The sequence below is a fragment of the Lactuca virosa genome, chromosome 6 (genome assembly GCF_052849685.1).
Source record: "Lactuca virosa cultivar CGN04683 chromosome 6, Lactuca_virosa_CGN04683_v6, whole genome shotgun sequence".
Classification (NCBI taxonomy): domain Eukaryota; kingdom Viridiplantae; phylum Streptophyta; class Magnoliopsida; order Asterales; family Asteraceae; genus Lactuca; species Lactuca virosa.
Genome location: NC_136431.1, coordinates 110,515,671 through 110,534,076, shown reverse-complemented (window position 1 = coordinate 110,534,076; position 18,406 = coordinate 110,515,671).

Genomic DNA, 18,406 nt, shown 5'->3' with positions numbered 1-18,406 from the left:
GGCCCACAAATATCGCTTTTCATGTTAATGCAAAAAGAACAAATAAACTTTGAATATATAATCATACCCTTTACTCACCATGCTATTCATGAAATTACATTTTATAACATCAAGTTATGGATGCGTTGATGTAAAATCAATACACAACGGACTTGAAAACTAAGACATATATATACTTGTTTGAAGAATAGAAGATATTATGGTCTTAGAATTACTCGTGATTGAATCCATGAAGTAATGTCTAAGCGCAAGTTTAACCAATACTTAAAATCCCTATTTCCATGTACACATGAATACTACAACAATCTATATGGAATGTCCAATCCGCACGGACAATTTACAAGTATGCCATGAAAGTCCTAAATCAATACCTACTCCTATAAGTATGTCTGACTGTGGCATTTCGAATAAATTAATATTCACGAAGTAACACGAAAAATGAAAGACAATAATAATCTAATTGTCAATGGTATCATACTCACGAATATGAATAATTTCCTATTATTTAATCACCATACAATTACCGATTTATTGATTGTATAAATTTCCGAGCTAATCGACTTAAAAACTAAACCATATTATCATTTATCATGTCTATGCTCCTAGCATGCGTATCATGGTTTCCTTTGGTCATTACTAGTGTGAACGAATCATCGAAAAGATATTCACTTCACAACTAGATCTCCATCCTGAACTTTATCTTGGATGTAGTGGAATTTCCTCTTTCTATGCATTGACCTTCTCTAGTCTCAAGGATCATCAGTCAACGCGAATACACCTTCATATAATATTTCTAATGGCAATTTATTACTCAAAACAACTCCAAGGTCAACTATGAAGTTTTCTAGTCCAGGTACGCTCCTTGGATACTTCACTTGCACTAATGTAATCTGACTCATATTGTTGAGTCTACCATCATTTTCATCATAAAACCTTTCATGTTGCCGCACTATAATTCAAAATGAATGTCTATGTAGACTATGACTCAGAGTCAAGCTTAAAAATTACATAGCTTTTCTTAATTATGTTCTCTACTGTCTACAAGCAACCAGTCCTTTGGTATCTTTCAATACTTCATAATGTTCTTGATAGTTGTCCAGCGATTCAGTCGAGCAAGTTTCTGATACAATCTCATAAGGCTCAACACATATGACACATCAAAAAAAGCACTAGCCATAGCATACATGATCAATATGATATCTAAAGCATATAGGACTCAACTCATTCTATCATATGACTATAAAAAAAGACTTTGAGATTCACGCAACTTCTTGGTTATGATGCATATGAACATTCCATGTCTTGGAATTTCCTATGTTGAAACCTTTCAACAAACTATTTAAATATGTGCTTTGACTGAATCCCATTAAATATTTCGATTTATACTTTTAGATCCAATGACCAAGTATCAATGTCGTTTCCCCTATGTCCATCATAGTGAAACAATTCCCGAGCTTTTGCACTTTGCAACTCAGGGACAATGTTTCCTATGATCAGTATGTTGGATTAAGGTGTCTATGTTCATAACTAAATTCGTAAAAACTTGAAATTAGAAGCAAAGTACTTTTTGGGTGCTCTTGTAACTAGTAACTGATTAGAATGCCATTTTTGCAGAGATGAAATATATTGTAAGTTTATTATACGATTAATAAATTAATTAGAAATAGATTAAATTAATTAATAATGGATCAGAATTAATTTGGGATAAGTTAGAATTAATTAGAAGTGCAAGGGCTGCTTCGTAATTGCTTAATAGTTGAGCCATGGAGAGATTCTAGAAACCTCTTATCGTGGACAGTTTTGGAGTGTCTCTCAGGGCAATCTAGACTGCTCCATTTAATAAAAAGGAAAGTAGATAATTACCAGCATTTGAAATAACATTCTTTTATGTTCAAATCTAGGGTTTCTTGGGTTTTCTGGCCGCTATATAAAGGGGCATAGGGCTTGCATTTTTCACACAATCATTCTAAGAGAACCCTAGCTAAAATCTCATCTCCTCTCTTGTGTTCTAGTTTCTAGCTTTAGGTGTAATCCATTAGAGGCATCATACTTTTGGTGCTTTGTGATATCCCCAAATTCACGGTCATTTTAAAATATTTTTTATGCTTATTTGAAAATCAGAGTATTCATTTTAAAGAATAATATTGCGGAATTTGTTCCTAGAAAAACATGATAAATATATTATCAAAGCATTTCCGAAGAAATGTATTTTGTTTATATTAAAACTTTGGGATATCATCGTCAATACAGAAACATAAGCATAAACATACCTTACATTCATTTATACTAGTGATTTACATCTCCTTTAATTTCTCGGTGAAATGTAGCTTCGTATCGACACCTGTGATACAAATAAACTAAGTGGGTCAGGTCGGGAAACCTGGTGAGTACATAGGGTTTTCAACCCACAATAATATAATTATTATGTTTCATCATCAAACAATTAATCCAATTACCCATCCCCATTATCTTCTTTATTCTCAAGCATCTTCCCTAAGAATCATCTAATCCTCAATATTTATTCCTGAGGATTGTCCTAAGGAATAAGCACGAAGTCCATCGTTGCACGGGTTCATCCAACAGGCACTAAGTCCATAGTGGTCGATGTTATATGTTAGGCACAAATTCCATAGTTGCCAATATCCATTTATAGGGCACTAAATCCATAACTGCCAATGTTCAATTGTAAGTCACTAAGTCCATAGCTGCCAATGTTCATTTGTAAGGCACTAAGTCCATAGTTGTCGGGGTTTATCTATTTGGCTCTAAATCCATAGCTGCCAGGGTTTATCTATCAGGCACTAAGTCTATAGCTGCCAATGTCCGTTTGTATCATCTTTCATCTCTCATCATTCATCTACCCATCTTTACCCAATATTTTTATAGGTATAAAATAAATATTCAGTTTAAATCAAATAAAACATGTATATTTTGTTCATCCAACATAGATATCAAGAACACAGATAATATGCACACATAGCACGTAATTTATATTAAATACTTCATATCTATGTCTAATATGAAAGTAACTATGCACTCACTTGTTAAAGTGAAGATTCCCAACTCGGGCAGCGCTTCGCTTCTAACGATTCTATTTTCCTTCGACGAAACCTAGTATTATTACCACTAGATTTTAGTGTAATATTTATTGCGACTATTTATGAGCGATATTGTTTTATAAATGTTAAACAATACTTTTCAACCACTATGTATAGACAGAGGCCAAACATGAAACACCGGAGGGTAGAACTATTTTGGCATTATAGCACTTCTGAAATCCAACAACCCTATGCGGCCCTTCAAACCAGATTCCCCGTACCACGAGTAGTTAAAAGATATTATAATAACACTTTGTATATTATATTTTGTAACATATATTGTTTATAAGTTCATAATAACGATATTTTACTTAAACATAAGCTATACTTAAAGTAGGGTAAGCATATCTTACTTATAAGAGGGTTTGGCCAGGAATTGGGCTCTGCGGGGGTAGAACTTCAGAGCCGAAATATCTTTTTCCCGGAGCCGTCTGGTGCTCCGGGACTTGCTCTAGCACTCGGGAAGTGCTAGGGAATGGGAGCGGCTAAGAGTGGTGTTTGAGAGAGAAAGAATGGGAAATGTGTGAGTTTTTTGGGGTGATTTGCGCCTCTATTTATAGGCTGAGTTCGGTTCGAACGTCGGGCGTTCCCTTGGTGAATGTTGGGCGTTCATGGCCATGTGTCATCATCTGGTGCCAAGCCGTGATGAGGAAGCAGTGGCTCAGATCGCGCCAAGTGTCGCTCGTTGGTTACTCCAAAAACTAATTATCTTCTAAAATCCGTAACTTTTGCAAACGAGCTTCGTTTTTGACGTTCTTTATATCCACACGTAGGTGTCGACGGGATCTACAACTTTTATTTAGACACCTTCGACTAATTTTGAATTTATTTTTAAATTTATATTTTTAACAGGCCGGGACAGGTAAAGTACGTTAAAAATTCATAACTTTGTCATCCGACGTCTATTTTCGTATGTATTTTTACCGTTGAACTCTTATTAACGAGATCCTCACTTCTCATTTAGATTGTATCCGTTAAAAATCAATTGATCTATAATTCGAATTTCGGGTTGTGCACTGTTATGTTAAATCTTAGAAAAATCATAACTTCCTCATAAGAAGTCAGATTTGGACGTTCTTTTTATGCACGCTCTTGTTTTAACGTATACTACGACTTTTGTTTAGATCCCTAAGGCTAAAAAGTAATTTATCAAAAATTCAATTGTTACGTTACACGGTGTCGTGCCAGTTTAGCCGTAAAACTTTGACGGGCCATAAGTTCTTCGTTATAACTCGGATTTCGGCGTTCTTTATATGTACAGAACCCTTGTGACATATAATATAACTTGGTGAAGATTACTAATTCTAAATAATCTTCCATCAAAAAGTCATTTTTGACGCTTATTGTCTCTAAATTGACTAGCTCGAATCTACGGGCGTTACAATTATCTCCCTTTAGGATGATTACATCCTGAAATCATCAACAAAACGGGGCTTGTATATTGACTCCATACATTATCTTTTCATCCTAGATAATAATTGTAACTCATATGTTCCCTTGAATTAGTATTTAACTCTTGCACTTCTTGACTGTTGGTGATGCTCAATCTTGTATCTGCTCTCTATCCTACGCTGGACTTTCAATTGTAACCTTCGAGTTACAAAATCGATCCTTATTGGAGACTCCTACTTCTTCCTAAACAGACTTAACTTAAGAGAAGTTCTTTACTTCGATTATCATGATAGAACGATAGGTCATGTTCTAATGACCTCTTATCGTATGATGCAATGCTTAGACTCAGGTCTCTTAGAGTCAAACTCCAGAATTGAAGACAACTTCCTTCATGTTCTAATGTGATATGATCACTTTCTAGCATGTATCACTTCTAGCTATGAGCTTTTTTTCTTTAACAATGATCGTAATACTTCTATTGATTGCTTCAATCTTTTGGCTTAAGTCAAATGCTACATCAAAGTTGGTTCGCTGAACCACGTAACATACTCGTCTTAGTCGGACTCGATTTGATATGACAACTAGGGTTGGAATAACAATAATCTTCTTAGTCATTATCGAAACGATGTTAATGACAGGCATGAATCAAACGGAATCAATTACTAGTGCCTTGGTAACCTTGTGACTTTCCCTGATCCAAGTGTGAGTCATGTGTTTTCGGTAGTATATGCCTCTACTACCTTTCACACCAACTCATACTCGTCCCAAGTATTGTCTCGTATTTTTTTTCCAAGTTCTTATTTCCTAGAATCACAAAACAATTTAACACATAGTCACATACGAATGTGTCCAAATAAACATAAAAATTTCCCTAGACTCTACTAGGACTTCTTCCATGCGTATCTTCAATCATCAATTCTATTTCAAATCATTTGGTGGTGGAAATGCCAGACGATGGGGTAACTTCATGGATTATACCAAAAGTTCTTTCTTTCAGCTAATCGAAAGTGTACTTCTCCCGTAATGGACGTTTTATTTATTAGACGCATTCTAAAGGCGAGATACCTATCTTACGATATCTTCCGATAGGTATCATTCACTGTCATCAGCTTTCTTATTTCCTCTATTTGCTTAGTCTGGTATGACTCCTTATCATGACGTTCCATACACCGTAATAGTTGTTCAAGACGAGAAATTTAAGATAGAGAAGGTTTAGACTCGTAATCCTCCTTATTACTCCGAAAAGTAACATGCCAGTTCTAATACTATAATTAAACGTTTAGAAATCTGAACACATAAAGTTTCAAGATCCGGTCGGCAACAGACCATAGATCCAATCAAATAATGGCATCATAAAGCATCACAAATCATATAACACATAAAGCATTTTACGCATCTTCCATATATAAGCTAATGCTTGTGTCTATTCAGGTGTGCTACCTAAAATATATTAGACACACTCCTCACGATCACCGCTTAGCATTATAAGTTTAAGTCTAGAAATAAATCTTTATTCCTAGTTCGCTTAAACTAATGCTCTGGTACCAACTGTGACATCCCTAAATTCATGGTCATTTTAAAAATTTTATTTATGCTTCTTTGAAAATCAGAGTATTCATTTTAAAGAATAATATTACGGAATTTGTTCCTAGAAAAACATGATAAATATATTCTCAAAGCACTTCCGAAGAAATGTATTTTGTTTATATTAAAACTTTGGGATATCATCGTCAATACAGAAACATAAGCATAAACATACCTTACATTCATTTATACTAGTGATTTACATCTCCTTTAATTTCTCAGTGAAATGTGGCTTCGTATCGACACCTGTGATACAAATAAACTGAGTGGGTCAGGTTGGGAAACCTGGTGAGTACATAGGGTTTTCAACCCACGATAATATAATTATTATGTTTCATCATCAAACAATTAACTGAATTACCCATCCCCATTATCTTCTTTATTCTCAAGCATCTTCCCTAAGAATCATCTAATCCTTAATATTTATTCCTGATGATTGTCCTAAGGAATAGGCACGGAGTCCATCGCTGCCAGGTTCATCCAACATGCACTAAGTCCATAGCAGTTGATGTTATCTGTTAGGCACTAAGTCCATAGCTGTTAATATCCATTTATATGGCACTAAATTCATACATGCCAACGTTCATTTGTAAGGAAATAAGTCCATAGCTGCCAATATTCATTTGTAAAGCACGAAGTCCATAGCTGCCGGGGTTTCTCTGTTTGGCACTAAGTCCATAGCTGCCAGGGTTTATCTATCAGACACTAAGTCCATATCTGCCAATGTTCATCTATATCATCTTTCATCTCTCATCATTCATCTACCCATCTTTACCTAATATTTTTATAGGTATAAAATACATATACGGTTTAAATGAAACAAAACATGTATATTTTGTTCATCCAGCATAGAAATCAAGAACACAGATAATATACACACATAGCACGTAGTTTATACTAAATACTTCATATCCATGTGTAAGATGAAAGTAACTATGCACTCACTTGTTAAAGTGATGATTCCCAACTCGGGCAGTGCTTCGCTTCTAACGATTCTATTTTCCTTCGACGAAACCTAGTATTATTACCACTAGATTTTAGTGTAATATTTATTGCGACTATTTACGAGCGATATTGTTTTATAAATGTTAAACAATACTTTTCAATCACTATGAACAGAAAGGGGCCAGAGATGAAACACCGGAGGGCAGGACCATTTTGGTATTATAGCACTTCTGCAATCCAACAACCCTATGCGGCCCTTCAAACCAGATTCCCCATACCGCGAGTAGTTAAAAGATATTATAATAACACTTTGCATATTATATTTTATAATATATATATATATATATATATATATATATATATATATATATATATTATAAAATCTGTAACTTTTGCATACGAGCTCTGTTTTTGACATTATTTATTTCCACGCGTAGGTATTGACAGGATCTACAACTTTCGTTTAGACTCTGTCGGCTAATTTTGAATTTATTTTTAAAGTTATATTTTTAACAGGTCGGGACAGGTAAAGTCTGTTAAAAATTCATAACTTTGTCATCCGACGTCCGTTTTTGTCTGTGTTTTTATCGTTGAGATATTATTAATGAGATCTTAGATTCTTGTCTAGATTGTGTCGGCTAAAAATAGATCAATATATAATTCGAATTCCGGGTTGTGCACTGCTATGCTAACTCTTAAAAAAATCATAACTTCCTCATACGAAGTCAGATTTTGACGTTCTTTTTATGCACGCTCTCGGTTTAATGTATGCTATGACTTTTGTTTAGATTCCTAAGGATAAAAAGTAATTTATCAAAAATTTACTTTTGATGTTACGCGGTGTTGTGCCATAACTTCTTCGTTATAACGTGGATTTTGGCGTTCTTTATATGTATGCAACCCTTGTGACATATAATATAACATGGTTAAGATTATTCTTTCTAAATAATCTTCCATAAAAAAGTCATTTTTGACGCTTATTATCTCTAAATTGACTAGTCCGAATCTGCGGGCGTTACATGCTTGCTTTCTAAAGATCTACAAGGAAGGAATCAAGGAATTGTTTGCAATAACAATTCAAAAGGTATGTGACCCTAATCTAGTAATTTTTTATAATAAGGTGTTTAGATCATGATATGTTGCCTTGAATGTGAAGACATAGATCGTTATAGGTTGCATGTACCCTTAAATGTTAAGTGTTATTTTTCCGCATTATACATGAATTTTATAACCTATGAAACCCAATAGTGGTATCAGAGCTTGATTCTCTCACATTGATTGTGCATGAGATGAAATGAACAATTTTTCTCGACAATCTATGTCGTCACAACGTGGCAAGTCTTCTACCGCGACGTGATATCGGTCTATAATCCAATTTTTCGGAATGTTTTGTTTTCTGCCTTATTTGGTTAGTAGGATGTTATTTAGTCATTATCTGGTTTTGGATCTATAGAAATCTGATTTTTGCTAGCCTTATATGATTAAAAAAAACCCTAATTTGAGTTTAAGGAGATAAACATGGAAACATAATCTAGTTATAAGATAGATGGAGGATTATACTCTTGGATATTAATATTTAATTTAATTAATGATAACCGAAAGATAAATATTAAAGATTTAATTAAGTTAATTAATAGCTTAATTAACAGATAAAGATAAATCATTAATTGGTCTAAAAAGATTTATTAATTAATAGTTAACTTGAAAATAAGTTTTAGACCTTTAAGATTTTAAAATGTTTAAATACATCCTACACATATGTAAAACCCTAATACTATATGTATCACTAAAAGTTAGTTAATTCAATAGTAGGCTTCATTCACGAAGGAACACACTAAGAGGGGTATAAGAAAATGACCTATAAAATGACTGTTGAATGGGTGTCCTTTTCACCCATCACTCATTTGTGTGGTGGAGGGTCGTTAGCCGAATAGTTTTGATGTGACATAATGACGATTAAAATTATAATATAAAGTAATAGAGTATTTTTCAAAAATCCCACTCTAGTTACATTAGAAAAAAATGTGAAATATATGCTAATCCATGAAAACGCACGTCATTCCTTTGCTAAGTCGCTAGTGGAGCATGCATGGTTAACCAACACACTAACGTGGGACTACAAAGTGGAAATGATGGTATATAATCGATTTATGATTGTTGATGGAGCGTGTGTGGTTAACGAACACATCAATTTGAGATCATAAATGACTTTGATTATTTCATGCGTGTTTGCATGGTTATTCACATCTTGTTTGTGAGCCTTGGTATCCCACTCACGAATGGAAGGGCATAATCTGAGATTAAACATGCCTTTGAAAAGATTCAATGAATCTCAAAAGATCTAGGAGTTTGATATTAGATTGAAACTGGAATTGTTCCTACCAAAATAAATTCGTAATTAGATTACATCATCCCTCTTCTCATTTCAAATTGTATTTAGGATCCTATAATTGAATATTAATTTGGGTTAATATATTTTTGTAATACATCAACTAACTAAAAGTGTCTCTCTCAATAGACGTCTGGAAATGGTGAACCTTCTGCTACTCAAAAATTTACTCCAAATTCAAACTTCACTCTCTTATCAGTTTTGTCAAATGAAAAGCTCGCTGGTCCAAACTACATTTACTGGATGAGAAACTTGAAAATGACTCTTCGTTATGAGAAAAAAGAGTATGTTCTCGATAAACCCATTCATAAGATTGATGAATTGATTGTAACTCCTGAAGAATTAGCTCTTCATAAACAACATACTGACGACGCCACTAAGGTCACTTGCATAATGGTTGCAACTATGGTACCTAAGCTACAGAAGTTCTATGAGGACTGCTGGCCATAAGAAATGAGCTTGGATCTTGTTGAAAAGTTTCACAATGAGGCAAGACAAGAATGCTATGAGGTCGTCAAGTACCTAATGGGGTGTAAGAGAAAGGAAGGAGAATATGTATGCACTCATGTGCAAAAGATGCAGATATATGTGAAAAGGCTTGAGAAGCTCAATCTGAAAATTCGATAAGGAGTTAGCTATTCATATGGTCCTCAAGTCCCTACCTGCTAGTTATGATCAGTTCATTTTGACCTATCATTTGAACAATAAAACAACCATATTGACTCAACCCTACAACTTCTTTCAAACTGTTGAATAGGGAATGAAGAAGACTCATGTCCCTTCTGCGACAAATGCTTCAATCCTGGCCATTAATCATGGCAGAGGAAAGAAAAGGAAGGAAAATTCCCAACCAATTGGAAAGGAAAGAGCATGTTGTAGCATCTAATAACATGTCAAAAGGGAAAGCCCATCTTGAGATTCCGTCTGTTTGTAATCCAAAAGAGGTCACTTGCTTTCACTGCAATGAAAAAGGGCATTGGAAGAGAAGTTGGCCAAAATACCATCAAGAGTTGAAAGAAGGAAATATCAAGACTTTAGGTATTTAGACTATCCAAATCAATAACACACAAATTTCTCACTCTTGGGTCCATGATATAGGTGTGGTTTTTACATTTTCTCTAATTTGAAAGGTTTAAGAGAAAGTGAGGAAGTGAAACATGGAAGCTTGAACCCGGTCATGGGAAATAGGCATACTTCACATGTTACCAAGATCGAAACTTATGGATTTGTGCTTGATGGTGGTGTTATAGTTGACTTTGTTAATTTTTGTTATGCTTCAGACAAGACAAGAAATATTATTTCTATTGGATTAGGTGTCTAATAACATAACTACAATTGGTATAATCTTGAATTGATAGTAGCACAATCCTTTTGGGTTTCCTTCAAACATGGCAATTGAATATGATAAATGTTAAAGAGAGAAGAGTGATTTATTAATTAATTACTTGGTTAATAAATTAATTAGAAATCAAAATAAATGATTTATTATTTTATTCTTGAAATAAGATATTAATTAGAAATCATATTGTTTAATTAATATTTAATTATAAATTAATTTTGAAATAATTTTGGGGTTAAAGGAATTAATTAAAACTGCAGGGACTAAAGGTGACAATGTTCAATAGTTGAGCATTGGGAATTCTAGAACCTCCCTATACTAGGGGGAACAAAATATAGAGCATCTCGAGGGTTTCCTTGGGCTCTAAGGGGTCTTGGATGCTATAGGGGGGAAGTTAATGGATTAAGGTTATCTTGGATATACATGTCTTATCCAATACCTTCCTAACACCTATATAAACCCTCCTAGGGGCTAAATTTTGGTAATGGCTCTTCTAAGAGCCTAAGGGCCAAAATTTATCTTCCATTACTCTCTCTCTCTCTCTCTCTCTCTAGTATTCCTTGGTTGCTTGAGTTTGTTTGTGAACCATTAGAGGCGCGACACTTCTGGCGCTTGCTACCAAAGGTCTTTCCAGCAAGATCTAGGGTTTATACTTTGTTGTTCATTATTGTATGTTCAATTAGAGAAAATGTAGATCTTCAATTCGGGTTGCATGCACACATAGGATTATATGTTTTGCTCGAAACTCATCAATGGTATCAGAGCCTAGGTTTAGTTTTTTATTTAATTGATACTAATATGAACTTCAACAAGGAGGAAAAAACAGAATCGTCATTTTGTTCTTCGAACTCATCGAGTTGTTTCTTCGGACTCGACGTGTTGGACTGCAACTCGGCGAGTTGGTCCTCCAACTCGGCGATTTGTGCGCCAAATCCTGATTTCGGATTTTCTTGACTAACTTGATTTATTTGGTAATTATCTTTTCTGAAATCTACCATAATCTGATTTTTGGTAATGTTAGATAATTAAATATGACCTAAATGCTAGGAGATAACTATGAATTCGATAATGTTGATTTTATTTTATTATAATTATCCTTAGGTGTGACAACCCGATCAACTCAAGAACACTCCCATTCTCTCTCAAGTATCATCAAGATTTTCATTCCCGATCATCCAAAAAATCTTCATCTTTCACCAAGAACTCCAAGAACACACACTTGTTCTTGGTGGCCGAAAGCTCCTCTAAAGGCCTCAAAAGTGTGAGTATTCCATTTATCTTCTAATTAGCCTTGTTAGACACTAGATCCTAGCTTTGAAACATCACCAAACTCAACATCAATGAGAGTTTACAGCCAAAGAGCATCTCCCTTGGCCTTAAACCCTAGTTATGGCCAAGTCTTGAACCTTAAACACTTCTAGACACTAGCTAACCTCAGGGACACTTAAGCCTTTGAAACTCCTTGCCTTTAAGACCCTAAATGAGACCATTTGGAGAGTTTACGACCATACACTTTTTAGTGTGGCCGTAAACACCTCAACACCTTCTAGAAAGTTGGTTTTGCTCATCTTCTTGTAGAGCAATAGTCCCTCAAGCTTCCCAAGCATTCAAACACCCTCTTATACACCTTTTACCATGAGTTTACGGCCGTAAACTCTATGGTCGTAAACCTATGGTCGTAAACACCTAATGATGGCCTTAAACATCCCTTAGATGAATCACATGTGATTCTAACACTTGGTCCAAGTGTTTCCTAGTTCCTAAAGGTGTTTCCTTTCATATAGTTGCTTACAAACACTATATTCATGCCAATATATGTCATTATATGTCATTTAGGACTCGTTTGTGTCTCGGGACTTCATTCGTGGAACTTCTCATCCTTACGCGCATATTCGTTTGAATCACCCACATAAGGTGAGTTCATATCCCGTAATCAATCTTTTAAACTGTTTTAAATGCTTTTAAGGGGGGGGGGAATAAAAGTTGACACAATGATAATTGTGTAATTGTTTGTTATAAACATTTTCCAAAAGATTGCTTATGTCATTAATAAGTAGTCAAAACATTTCAAAAACTCTTTTAAAAGTTATGTTACTTTATAGTTTAACAAAACTCTGTTTTTAAAGTACAAGCATAACTTAGTAGTAAAATGAGTCTTTTCAATAACAGTTCAAGTAAAATACTAGTAAACTATAAGGGGTATAGTTTAGAGGTTCAGTTCATACTAGATGCTAGAACATACTATAAAGAGAAACAGGGAGGTAGATACAATACACGATAACATAAAGAGAAACAGGGAGGTAGATACAATACTTCAAAGAGAACATACTAAGATACTATAACAGAACGAACATACTAAGATACTATAAAAGAACGAACATACTAAGATGCTATAGCATAGAACAACTACAAGATCTAATTATACCAATGAATCACTAACTCATTGTTCTTAACAAAAGGTGATAGTTCAATTGGGTATACATGATCATATAAATTTAATGTGAATTACACGGCTAGCAATTGTTTGATGCAGTTGCGTTTGGTTCCCAGAATCTATTGACAGGGAGAGCGTATAGTATGGGTACTAGCCTTCACATTATGATCTTACTAAAACAAACATGTTTTAAGGTAATTAGTACTACAGAATGTCAATTCAAAAGACAACTGTGTACTTATAATTTCCCATTACTTTCATTTTGTGAGAGTTCCACTTGAAAGTTAATGCAAACTATTTTCGAGTCAAGATAGTTATAAACTAGGGAAAACTTACATATTACAAACGACACACATAACAGTCGAGTCTAGTACATTCAGTAGAAAGGGATCTATAATGCTAACTTTATGATTCCTTAGTGTATGCATTCAGGGATATATATTAATCGGGTCCGACAGGTAGTAGGATGTGTGCTTTTCGCTTCATTTCATGTTCCTTGTTTGGTTGTGGGCTTAGAGAAGATACACCCAGCCTACTATCTATCCGAGATTAGCTATATATATGTTCCGTATACACCAAGTAATCATAAGGGGTACCATGTACGGGTCAGGTCATAGGACACATATATATGTTCCGTATACACCAAGTAATCATAAGGGGTACCATGTATGGGTCAGGTCATAGGACACTAATTCAATGCACCGTTTTCTAGTACAAAACATACTTTTCAAATGAAGAACTTTTGGAATACAAAACTAGAAACTTAACCAGTAAAGGGTTTAATCCATTTTATTAAACCAGTAAAACTTAAAGGACCTTAGGTGGTTAATTCTATAATAACTTAGTTTATACACCAGGGTTATATATAATTAATATCCGATAAGTAGTTGGATGTGTGCCTTCCGCCTCATTCCCTGTTCCTTGTTTGGTTGTGGGTTTAGGGCAGATTCACACAATTAACTATCTGTTCGATATTAGATTATATATAACTAGTATAAACTAAGTGATTATAGAAGGAACTACTGTGGTTATCATTTTATTATAAGAAATAAGGGTTTTCTTAAAGGATCTTTTCATCAAATATAAATGAACTATTACAGTTAACTCCATGAGTACCGAGTGAATACGCAGGGGTTATATACAACGATGATCTAACAAACAATGGGATGTGTGTCTTCCGCCTCATTTCCTGTTCCTTATTTGGTTGTGGGCTTAGGGCGGATACACACAACCGATTGTTTGTTTACTCTGGGTTTTATATAACTTGTATCCATTTAATACTCATAGAAAGGACTGTAGAGTCATTTTTATATATCTTTCTTTAAAGCAGGAAATATAGGATTTTCTGGAGGAACAGGCAAACTTTTCTAAACAAGAACTTACTACAACTTACTGTTGGGTTATGAGCATTATAACACTCCTAAGTGTACATGCAACCCTAAATACCTTGGATCTATGTTTTCTCTATTATACATACAATTATGAACATCCAAGGTATTATCCTAATCTAGCATACAAAATAATAAATATAACAAGATAGAATACATACCTCTTTGATGTAGAATGTCTTCATGAAGCTTGAGTGCTTAGTGCCCCAAGTGTGACACCTCAAATGGTTCACACAACACCAAATACACTTGGAATAACTTGAGAGAAACTTGAACACTCCTTAAAATCATCTAGCCCTCACACTCACACATTAGTGCACAATTTCTTGAGCCATAGGATTCTTTTATATGGTGGCTATTAGGGTTACACTATGTAACTCATAACTTTACCCATTCCTTATGCTCCATGGATTTTAACCTCCATGGAGTATCCATGGGTCACCCCATGGACTTAGTCCAACATAAGGAATCTTGGATCACAAGCCCACATATATAAGAATGAATGATTTACACAATCAACCCATATATTTAATTAGTCTCCTTTTGATCACTTAATTAATTCCAAATTAATTCTTGATCAATACTAATTAAATAATCTTATTAATATATTAGAACTTATAATATATTAACCAACCTTAAGTGTTATTTCTCTCATTATAGTCTATCCAAATGCATGATGCCATGCAACCCAAATGGACCATGCCGGGTCGGGTCAAGTCTTACCAATTATAGTTATAGACTTAGACATTAATCCAACAGTCTCCCACTTGGATAAGTCTAAAACTATTATTGCGTATGACTTCAGGAACCGATCAGCAATCGTAGCTCTCAAAGCTTCTGTCGAACTCTGACCTTGTCTATGAACTCTGACCTTTGTCAATGACTTGTCCATTAGATAAGGGATCATATATTCCTCCATTCTAGATATCATATGGACTGAGACATGGATTATCAATCATTCTCTCTGTCCATTTGTTGTTTCCCGATTTCCGATTCATGATGACTGACTGATTGAACAAATCAAATCAGTCCTGGCTTGGCCAAGCACTCATATGTATCATCTTTAAATCATCGAGGGGCCCACAGATATCGCTTTTATCCCGAAGGTAAAAGGAATGGATAAACTTCGACTCATATGGCTTGTTCTACTACTTGTTGAATCATACACAAAGGCACGTTTTATAACATCGAGTTACCAATGTGTTTTCGTGCAATCAATGTATAACCAACTCATAGTAACAACTCATATCTCTAGGTTTGAAGAATATAAGATATTATCGTCTCATGATCACTCGTGATAAAATCCATGAAGTGATTCAAATGAGCGCGGGTTGAATCCAATACTCAGAACTTATGAGCACTCATGAGTGTTGTAACACCACTTTGTCCACCAACTTGGACCTCTACAAACCAACCCATGACAGTCTTGATTCATATCTACTTCCAACATATGACCGACTGTGGATGGTTTGAATAACTTAATCATTCAGGAAGAGCGACTTAGTTATTCTGGAAGTCAAAACATGCAAAGTGAAACACAAGAATAAATGAATCAAATATGGTATCAAACCCTATGAATATAAATAAACACTTTTATTTATCATCATACTGATTACTCATTATTCATTGTTTCGGTTTTATCAACTTTATACTTGAATTTAAAACAATAGTTGTCCCATGCTCCAAGCATGTACACTATGTTTTCTAAACACTAGTCATGCCATACACCAAGTATGCATACTATGTTTGTCTATGATCTTTACTTTGTAAAATAGATCAATTGAACATCACTCCAATGATCCTCTTTTCACAGTCCCAAATCCTTACTACAAATGCAAGAATTCCAAATTCATGCCATTTACTGAAATCTGTTAGATTCTAAACTTATATGCATTGATCCTCTTAATGATTATGCACGAAGTCAGAAAGACTTGACAACAATCATTACAGAGCATTCCAAAGGAGATCAGCTCCTTGGAAACATCCTTCTTTCATTAAGTTTCCTAATCTTACACAGATTGACTAATTTCTAACTTTGAAACATTTCCATATTCCATTTTGACTATCACTTCTGAACAAGAGTTGCCTCCTTACAGATTATGTCAATATGGTCCTTCCAGAATTAACATTATACTTCCAACTGTCCTTGAGCAACCAATCTTTGGTAAACCTTAGATTGTCCTCGACAATTGCTTAATCATTTTAGTCATATCCAATTCTAGACCTTTTCCCTTCATAATGCCCCAGGCATTTGGAAAATTTTAGAAAGGATGAATATAGCACATGTAATCGATCCTATATCCGAAGCATATGGGACACGATTCATGATGTCTCACATAAAGACTAAACCAGTCTTTTGCTATGATATTTCCATTTCAATTTGCCAAGTTCTCAAAATTCAGATTATGAAAAGGGATGTCGTAATCATAATCGAATTTTAGAACGCAAATAATGGACCCATATATAGAATTTCCTTATGTTGAGCCATTCCAACATGAAATTCATATATATATATATATATATATATATATCCTTGATTAAATACGATTAAAATCTCAATCTAAGCTTTTAGAATTGAAATGAAGTATAATTTCCTCTCCCTTAATTATAGCAAAACAACTTTTTCAACCCCTGCAACCTCACGAATTGAAACTTTTGTTTTCTATAATTAACATTGCTAACTTGCAACCTTTGTCATAATTATCATGCTCCCACTAACATGATGATTATTAGCATAACACTTATGCTCCCACTAGCTTTGACATGTACTCAGAAATCAGCTGACTTTCTTACCAAAGTTCAGATTTCTGATACTAGATTGTTTTGATAAAACTTTATCAAAATCATACACCTCTCTTAGATAGCTCAGATGTGTGTCTAAACAATTTTAGAACTATGAAAAGGGATGCCGTAATCATAGTCTCAATTGTTTAGACCTTTGCCACTTCTCACAAGTCCATGTTAGTGTGCCGGTAAACCACACACGCTCCACTAACGACTTTGAGAATGCAAATATCACAATTGCTATCTAGCTAAAATCTACTTAGTGAAAGTGTTTCCTCACCATCATTTTCATGAATCGGAGAGAAACCTTATGACACTTAGATTTAATAGTGTATGTGTTCTTATCCATGTGAATTTGTCAAAACCATAATCACAAGACAAGGTTAGTGACAAATCCAAACTCATATTGATTAAACTTGTGCAATCTTAAATTCTTGCCATTTGGCAGCTCAGGTGCCTGCCATTGCTTCCAAGTAGTTGTGCAACCAATTGAGAACTCTCAGAACTCCTATGCAAAGCCAACTTGAATAGGCACAAAAATTTCAACACAATAGGTTATAAATCTCAAGTCGTATGCTAGTGAAGCACTTTAGGTTTTATTCTTGATTAAGTCTTGAAACTTTCAAGAGCTTTAAGACTCCCACTGTCCTCTTGACATATAAGACTCCCTTGTCAAATATTCAAGAGATAGTGCGGATTCTTTATCAAGACTAACACTTTACACAATTGGCCTAAGTTGGTCTCTGTTTTATCCAAAACATCACAACTTACCAATTTCAAATGTACAAGAGTAGATAACCTTTTACTCTTACATTTGACTAGTGTTAACAAACCCTCTTTAAGATATGTCACTCAAGTTACAATCTTGGAGTATGACTCTAAGAATTGTTTTGGAACGAAGTATGACTCATCTTTTTTGATTTAACCATTTCAACAATTCATGACTCCTCTTCTTAGTCATAAGAATGCACTAAGATGACTTTAGAGGACCAATTGTGATATGGTATCTTAATCATTAAGATGATCATAAACATGATACTAAAGTACTCTCCC